This window comes from Octopus bimaculoides, chromosome 6 (genome assembly GCF_046866305.1).
Source record: "Octopus bimaculoides isolate indiv1 chromosome 6, ASM4686630v1, whole genome shotgun sequence".
Taxonomy (NCBI): domain Eukaryota; kingdom Metazoa; phylum Mollusca; class Cephalopoda; order Octopoda; family Octopodidae; genus Octopus; species Octopus bimaculoides.
In genome coordinates, this window is record NC_142933.1 from 104,195,677 (window position 1) to 104,205,676 (window position 10,000).

Genomic DNA, 10,000 nt, shown 5'->3' on the forward strand with positions numbered 1-10,000 from the left:
TATTAATGAGTGTTAGAATAGACATGAAAATGAGTATAGTTAGCAACTGTACCTTGGTCATTTACTTCAATAGCACAAACATTTCTGAAATTTATTTTATGCGGTATGGATCTATAATTTTGTTAACTTTTGGAATTATCGGTAATTTAACTACCATGGCAATATTTTGTAGCAAATCCATGCCGAAGTCTAAGATTAATCCATATCTTCTGTGCCTTCTTATTGTTGATACTTTTTTAATCTCGATTATGTGCATAAGAAATATTTGGACAACATACGATTTGGAATTTTCAATTACATACTTGTACGGAAATCTCTATTTCCTTCACATCTGTACTATTTTAACTATGTATTCCTCCTGGATAACCGTCAGCATTTCGGTTGAACGTTTGTTGGCGGTCTATTGCCCATTTTCACGACGCTATTCTATAGGAAATATTACCCCATACCTTGTAATGTTAACTGTACTTCTTTGTGTAGTTGGTGTATACTGCACACCATTTTTGCTTCCAGAAACTTCCGCCTACGTTTTAATTCTACTTATTGTCGCATATTCTTTTTTACCTGCTGCGTGTTTAGCTATAAGTTCTATTATTTTAATTTATAAATTAATCAGTCGACCTAAACTGGGTCAGAATTCTAATCGGAACGGTGAAACTCAAAACAAGAACACGTTGTGTATTATAATTACTATAAATTTTATATTTCTGTTAACAACGTTCCCTGGTTCCATCTATACGACCGTTGTAATATTTACGGATTGCAAATATGATTCCACTTCTATTTTTTATTTGATGCTATCACTGATAAATAACTGTGTTAACTTTATAATGTACTTCATCGTTAGTAAACGTTTTCGTCAACATGTAACACAAATATGTTCGAAAAAACAAGACCTAACAAATAGATGCAATGTATATTATATTGAGACCAAATTATAACAAATAAACACATTTTATTTATAGCTACTACTAAAAGTTTCAATATTTTCACGCAACCACATATATAGAAACATGCATACATACATACATACATACATACATACATACATACATACACACATACATACATATTTGTGTATGTGTATATATATATATAAATATTTATATATATATATATATATATATATATATATATATATATATATATATATATATATATATATATATATATATATATATATATATATATACAAGAATAAGGGCAGGGAATCGTCAATTAATAATAGAATTAATAATTTTGCCATCCGTTTTGAGAAAAATTTGTAGTTTAGAATCAGTAGTTCTTTGACTGCTATTTCTAAATTTTCAGTATGTTGGAGAAGCAACTCAATACTAATCCCTGTTGTATATTTATGATTATATATATATATATATATATATATATATATATATATATATATATATATATATATATATATATACATATATATATATATATATATATATATATATATATATATATATATGTAATCTCCCTTAGTCTCACAAACACATATATGAAGATGTGCGTTATTTTACTTTTATGTTTCATATCGCTATATGATGTATAGCATAATTTATCAGTTATGATTTTTGGGTGTGTTTCTTTCGTATGTTACGTATTGAATATGTATTGTGCTAAATTTGTTGTGCGTTTTACAAAGCAGTGAGCAACAGGACTTTCGTTCCGGTTTCCCAGAAAATCACAATTATATATTCCTCAACAGATGCTCAAATAATTTATCATATAGCTGCTGCGCCCATATGATGCATATTTTCATCAGAAACACGACAAAGTGCGCATTCTCAAATGAAAGAATCACTATCAAGCCTTCCAACTCGTGCTCGTATGACTTATACATGTCATCGTATATCTGGTAGAAATCACAGAATCGCTACAGGATGCCAGAAATGAAAAGAAGAATTACGTCGACTTCAAATAATGCCATCCACATGGGAAGACATGGTGCGGTATTAAATCTTACCAAACTTTCATCTCCAACACATGAAACTATTAGAATCTTGTGACTCTGTACATTATACATATATATATTGGGTCATCCCATAAACAATGCGTTTTTTTTCCATTGCATGAACCAAAAGTCGGAGAGGTCAGAATTAACTACCAGCATCAACTTGCTATAAAGGTAGGTAGTAATTTTACCTTGCCCTTATTAGTAGTGCAATTTTGAAGAGTGCAGTTCGACTCTAATTGTTATATTTTCAAAGCTATAATGGAAGTGACAAAGTTGTATATTGGACATATGTTGCAACAACATGACAAAACGTGTGAAGAATATTAATGCAGTATACGAAGATCGAACAAAATGCGTATGTCAGAGTCATCGGTTTGTCCAGAAATTCCGAGCAGGAAACTTCAACCTGAAAGACTAGTTTCATCCTTGAAGATCTGTAGACCTAGATGGAAACCTCTTGTAAACCCTAGTGGAAAACAATCTCATCGTAACTATTGAAGATCTAGCAGAGAAGCTTAGATTTTGTCATTCAACCATTCATCGACACCTGTATTCCATCGGAAAATTCAGCAAATTAGATCAATGGGTTCTTCACAAACTTTCCCAGAGTAACTGGTCGTAGAGAGCGAATGTGTCTTCTCACGTCTCGCGAAAGTAACTGTTTTCGACCGAATAGTGACTGTTGACGAAATACAGAATCTCTATAAAAAATGTCAAGCGCCAAAAACTGAGATTAGGGAAAGGAGAAACACCAGCATCCCAGGCTAAAATTCGTCTTTACCCACGTGACGTGTTGTTATTTATTTGGTGGGTTATGAAAGGTTTACTCCACTTTGAACGATGACAAATGACATCCACTGCGTGAAACTTGAGCGGCTTAAATAAAACGATGACAAATGAGATCTACTGCGCGAAACTTGAGCGGCTAAAATAAAACGATGACAAATGAGATCTACTGCCCGAGACTTCAGCGGCTTAAATAAAACGATGACAAATGAGATCTACTGCGAGAAACTTGAGCGGCTTAAATAAAAGGATGACAAATGAGATCTACTGCGAAAAACTTGAGCGACTTAAATAAAACGATGACAAATGAGATCTACTGCGAGAAACTTGAGCGACTTAAATAAAAGGATGACAAATGAGATCTACTAGGCGAAACTTGAGCGGCTTAAATAAAACGTTGACAAATGAGATCTACTGCGTGAAACTTGAGCGGCTTAAATTAAACGATGACAAATGAGATCTACTGCGAAACTTGAGCGGCTTAAATAAAAGGATGACAAATGAGATCTACTGCGCGAAACTTGAGCGGCTTAAATAAAACGATGACAAATGATATCTACTGCGAGAAACTTGAGCGGCTTAAATAAAACGATCACAAATGAGATCTACTGCGTGAAACTTGAGCGACTTAAATAAAGCGATGACAAATGCGATCTACTGCGTGAAACTTGAGCGGCTTAAATAAAACGTTGACAAATGAGATCTACTGCGTGAAACTTGAGCGGCTTAAAGAAAACGGTAACAAATGAGATCTACTGCGTGAAACTTGAGCGGCTTAAATAAAACGATGACAAATGAGATCTACTGCGAGAAATTTGAGAGACTTAAATAAAACGATGACAAATGAGATCTACTGCGTGAAACTTGAGCGGCTTAAATAAAACGATGACAAATGAGATCTACTGCGTGAAACTTGAGCGGCTTAAATAAAACGATGACATATGAGATCTACTGCGTGAAACTTGAGCGGCTTAAATAAAACGATGACAAATGAGATCTACTGCGCGAAACTTGAGCGGTTTAAATAAAACGTTGACAAATGAGATCTACTGCGCGAAACTTGAGCGGCTTAAATAAAACGATGACAAATGAGATCCACTGCGAGAAACTTGAGCGACTTAAATAAAACGATGACAAATTAGATCTACTGCGAGAAACTTGAGCGGCTTAAATAAAACGATGACAAATGAGATCTACTGCGTGAAACTTGAGGGGCTTAAATAAAACGATGACAAATAAGATCTACTGCGAGAAACTTGAGCGGCTAAAATAAAACGATGACAAATGAGATCTACTGCGTGAAACTTGAGCGACTTAAATAAAACGATGACAAATGAGATCTACTGCGAGAAATTTGAGCGACTTAAATAAAACGATGACAAATGAGATCTACTGCGCTAAACTTGAGCGGCTTAAATAAAACGATGACAAATGAGATCCACTGCGAGAAACTTGAGCGACTTAAATAAAACGATGACAAATGAGATATACTGCGAGAAACTTGAACGGCTTAAATAAAACGATGACAAATGAGATCTACTGCGTGAAACTTGAGCGGCTTAAATAAAACGATGACAAATGAGATCTACTGCGAGAAATTTGAGCGACTTAAATAAAACGATGACAAATGCGATCTACTGCGTGAAACTTGAGCGACTTAAATAAAACTATGACAAATGAGATCTACTGCGTGAAACTTGTGCGGCTTAAATAAAACGATGACAAATGAGATCTACTGCGAGAAATTTGAGCGACTTAAATAGAACGATGACAAATGAGATCTACTGCCCGAGACTTCAGCGGCTTAAATAAAACGATGACAAATGAGATCCACTGCGAGAAACTTGAGCGACTTAAATAAAACGATGACAAATGAGATCTACTGCGCGAAACTTGAGCGGCTTAAATAAAACGATGACAAATGAGATCCACTGCGTGAAACTTCAGCGGCCTAAATAAAACGATGACAAATGAGATCTACTGCGAGAAATTTGAACGGCTTAAATAGAACGATGACAAATGAGATCTACTGCAAGAAATTTCAGCGGCTTAAATAAAACGATGACAAATGAGATCTACTGCGCGAAACTTGAGCGACTTAAATAAAACGATGACAAATGAGATCTACTGCGAGAAACTTGAGCGGCTTAAATAAAACGATGACCAATGAGATCTACTGCGAGAAACTTGAGCGACTTAAATTAAACGATGACAAATGAGATCTACTGCGCGAAATTTGAGCGACTTAAATAAAACGATGACAAATGAGATCTACTGCGCGAAATTTGAGCGGCTTAAATAAAACGATGACAAATGAGATCCACTGCGAGAAACTTGAGCGACTTAAATAAAACGATGACAAATGAGATCTACTGCGAGAAACTTGAGCGGCTTAAATAAAAGGATGACAAATGAGATCTACTGCGTGAAACTTGAGCGGCCTAAATAAGACGATGACAAATGAGATCTACTGCGAGAAATTTGAACGGCTTAAATAGAACGATGACAAATGAGATCTACTGCAAGAAATTTGAGCGGCTTAAATAAAACGATGACAAATGAGATCTACTGCGCGAAACTTGAGCGACTTAAATAAAACGATGACAAATGAGATCTACTGCGAGAAACTTGAGCGGCTTAAATAAAACGATGACAAATGAGATCTACTGCGAGGAACTTGAGCGGCTTAATTCATCGCTAGATGAAAACTACAATCTTTGGTTTCAAGACAAAAGGTTTTCTTCCACCAGAATAATGCTCGGCCATATACAGTGAGATGACATTCCAAAGGTTGGAGGAGTTTGAATGAAAAACGATGTCCTACCCACCATATTCACCGGACAACAGCATATCTGATAATCGGTAGACGAATTTAGAACAGTAATGGAGGTGTATTTTTTCCAACGGACAAGTGAATTATGCAAGAGTGGCTTTGCAAGTGTACCAGATAGTTGGAAGAGCACTGCAGAAAATGAAGGTGAGTATATTTTAGATTAAAAAACAAATTTGTTTATCTTCATTTTGAAAACTAAAAGAAGTGTAAAAAAGCATTACATATGGTATGACCCAAAATGTGTGTGTGTGCGTGTGTGTGTGTGTGTGAGTGTGTGTGTGTGCGCGCGTGTGTGCGTGTGTGTATGTTATCTAAACAAAAAATCATGTGCGTATTCTGAGATAAATTGAGAATCATTGCCTAGGAAAAGTTCGGTAACTAATATTAATATTTATAAACTTCATCCTTTTAAGTTATCATCGTATTTTGACTAAAGATAATAATCTACTAATGAGTCATATAACGCCTTCATCATGTGATCATTTTCCTTAGCTAATACACGGTTAACGCTTCTAGGTAATAATCACACTAATATCGTTACTATTCCTTACAGAATGCATATATATATATATATAAATATATATATATATATATATATATATATATATATTATATATATATATATATATATATATATATATATATATATATATATATATATATATATATATATATATATATATATATATACATACATGTGTATATATATATACATACATATATATATACATACATATATATATATATATATATATATATATATATATATATATATATATATATATATATATATATATGTATGTATGTATATATATATATATATGTATATGTGTGTATGTATGTATGTATATGTATATATATTTATATAATTAAAAATACACGTTAAGTACAGGGCATCACCAGCGTGTGAAAATTAGGTAAGCATGCGAAAGATAAGTATAATTCAAATAGAAAAGGAAATACAAAGAATACACATTAAGAACAGGAATTCACCAATGAATAAAAAATACGCCATCCATGTGTGGTTACATATGTAATACTTGTTGGTGATATCACCGTTTCTCTCTTTTTTTTGTTTGTATTTGTTCTGTACGTATCTCTCCTATATTTTTCACACGCTGCTGATGTCCTCTACTTGAGGTGTATTTTAATTACTTCTATATATATTGAGGCATTCTGTAAGAAATGGTAACGATATCAGTGGTATCAGTACCTAGATGCGATAACCGGGATTATAAAATTTCAGTCGGTGGTGATGTCTTTAATGTGTATTTATAACTATTTATGATTGAACCCCAGACAGTCTTTTAAAACTGTTTCATCATCATATATATATATATATAATGGGGAGAGAGAAAGGGAGAGAGTGACACAGAGTGAGTACCTTCATATGTAATATTATGATCTTATTCCCTTAGTAATCAATATTATTTTCTTTATCCTCATTTGTAACTTTGTCATTGAGTCTTTATTTATTTTGCATATTTGTATAAAATATAAAACATAAAATAATCTACTAGACATTTCATAAATATAGGTTTGTCAATGACATTTGAGGATTGCCACAAGGACATTGATATATATATGTATTTATATTTATATATATTTGTATGCATACATGTTATTCGACAAAAACAATAACAGCATTTAACAAAAAACATGTTTAAATTATTACTCCGGAGCATATTCACCAGCAACTTCAATTTCTGCTTGGCGTTATGTTTAAGTTGGCCTTTTGTTTAAGTATATATATATATATATATATTTTATTCATTTATTTATTTATTTATGAAACATGTGTGTGCGAGTTGTCTTAATATTGGAGGGTGGAGTTATGTTTCTATATCGTTAAATACAATTATATACATTCGCTAAACATGACAAACTTCTTTTAACAAGTGTCAGTTCAATCTATTGTAAACATACTGTATGTTTCACTAAAGTGGAACTGTATATATTGATTTGCTGTATAATTGAATAAGTACAGGTAAAATTATCACGTTCATAATACTATCTATAAAAATCAACATTGCCTTCTGCATCACCATTTCAATCTCCACCATCATCGTGAATATATTTTGTCTGTACAAACACCATAGCTGTAAGTTTCAGTTTCTTTTATATATTACATTTAGCACACGGAATCCTGTTTAACTTATCCATCTTTTACAATTATTCATGAATCTGAATCGACTTAAGTAAAGACGATACTTCCGAATGAGTTTTATATATATATATATATATATATATATATATATATATATATATATATATATATATATTCTGTGTCAGAAGCCTTTATCTTACCTGGATTTATTGTTTCACGTGAAATTGGAATACCTATTCATGACTAATTTGGTGTACACCATTGTAGCCTTTAAATAGTGACGTAACGCTGAGTAACCGGTCAGGCCAGTATTTCGAGAGCCCGTCTCGGTAAATGAAATCGAGCATCATGAAACGAAATAATCTACACAGGGACAGCGCAAACCACCAATATCAAGATGTGATGTTTAGCGTAAAACGCTAACCTCGGCGCCGTGCATTTAAGATGTCCAACTCGGCATAAAACACGATTAACTGTTAGTTTTTGAGTCTTTCCGTCAAATGTTGGATATTTACATATATGCAAACGCATACATCTCCACAGACACACACACAAACAAACAGACATATATATGCATTGATATATATAAATTGAAGCCAGCTGATATTATACTTATTATTATTTGCTGTTGTTGTTATTGTTCTTGGTGTTGTAATTTCTATTAAGATAGCGAAGAGGCAGATTCGCTATCCCAGCAGACAGACAACATGCCAGCATGCTTATGGGCTTTTCCTCCCACTTTATGATCTGAATTCAAATTCCGCAGAAGTCCACTTTACCACTCATCCTTTCAGAGGAGATTAAGTGAGTACTAGTTGAGCACCAAGGTTGATGTAATCAACTTGATCCGCACCCGAAATTGCTGGCCTTGTGCAAAAATTTAAATCATTATTATCATTATTATTACTATTATTATTAATATTATTTTTTTTTCATGTATTAAATAATTTATTCAGTATTACCAATATTGTTGATATTTGTAATAATGGAGATAAGGGAGAGCATATTTAGCAACTGCACCTTGGTATTTAATATAACAAACATTGCTGTCATACATTTTGTAAGATATTGTTGCATAATTTTGTTAACTTTTGGAACTATCGGTAATTCAACCACCATGGCAATATTTTGCAACAAATCCATGCAAAAGTCTAAAATTAATCCATATCTTCTCTGCCTTCTTATTGTTGATACTTTTCTAATCTTCATGATTTGCATAAGAAATATTTGGATATCGTACGATTTGGAATTATCGAGAACAAAATCAGACTTTTACGGAAATGGCTCTTTCAGTCATATCATTAGTATGCCATTTATGTATTCTTCCTGGATAACCGTGATTATTTCCGTTGAACGATTGTTGGCGGTCTGTTATCATTTTCCTCGACGGTATTTAGCGAAAACCTTTACCCCATACTTTGTAATGTTCACCCTTTTTTCTTATTGCTGTTGGTGCTTACTGTATAATACGTTTTGTTCACAAAAATGTCGCCAACGCTTTCGTGCTATCTATAGTTACATATTCCTTTATACCTGCACCGTGTTTATCTGTAAGCTCTATTATTTTAATTCAAAAATTATCCAGTCGACCTAAGCTCACTCAGAATTCTCAACGAAGCGGTGCAACTAAAAACAGAAACACAATGTATATTGTAATTGCTATCAATGTTGTATTTCTGTTAACAACGTTTCCTGCTTCCGTGTATACCGTTGTCATAATTCCGGATTGCAAAATTGATTCCAATTTCTGTTTACTGGAGATGCTATCCCTGATGAATAACTGCTTTAATTTCATAATGTATTTCATAGTTAGTAAGGGATTTCGTGAAAATGTAAAGCTTATACGTTCGAAAAACCGAAGCCTAACAAATAGAGGAAATATATAATATATTGAGACCAAGTCATAATAATTATGCACATTTTGTTTATAGTTTCTATTTCGCTTTTCGATGCTTTTAACTACATTCAAATATGTCATAGACATGCACGCAATCACACAAACGCACACACACACACACATATATATATATATATATATATATATATATATATATATATATATATATGTATATATGTATATATGTAGTTATATTTTTCTTACGACAGGTAGACTGCATAGATGTGCTCACGTTGAAGACGTTAGACAAGAATAAAAAATGGTTTGGAGAAGGTTCAGAACAGGCTAACTACAATGGACCCATATGTATGCCGATTTACTTGAAGACGAAAATTGTTCAGAATCGTGTATTTTCATATTAAACATACATATAATAACACATGTAAAAGTATAAGAATATATGAATATTGATATATATAT

The 10,000-nt window shown here is 32.8% G+C and overlaps 1 long non-coding RNA gene across 1 annotated transcript in view; it reads left to right on the top strand.

Moving 5' to 3' along the window:
• Nucleotides 1-1,537: 1,537 nt before the first annotated feature.
• The window catches only part of LOC128248103 (uncharacterized), a 17,353-nt gene continuing 8,890 nt past the window's right edge, over nt 1,538-10,000 (top strand). The window contains exon 1 of the long non-coding RNA XR_008264369.2: nt 1,538-5,720. This is a non-coding gene — a long non-coding RNA (uncharacterized LOC128248103). The remainder of the gene's footprint in view (nt 5,721-10,000) is intronic.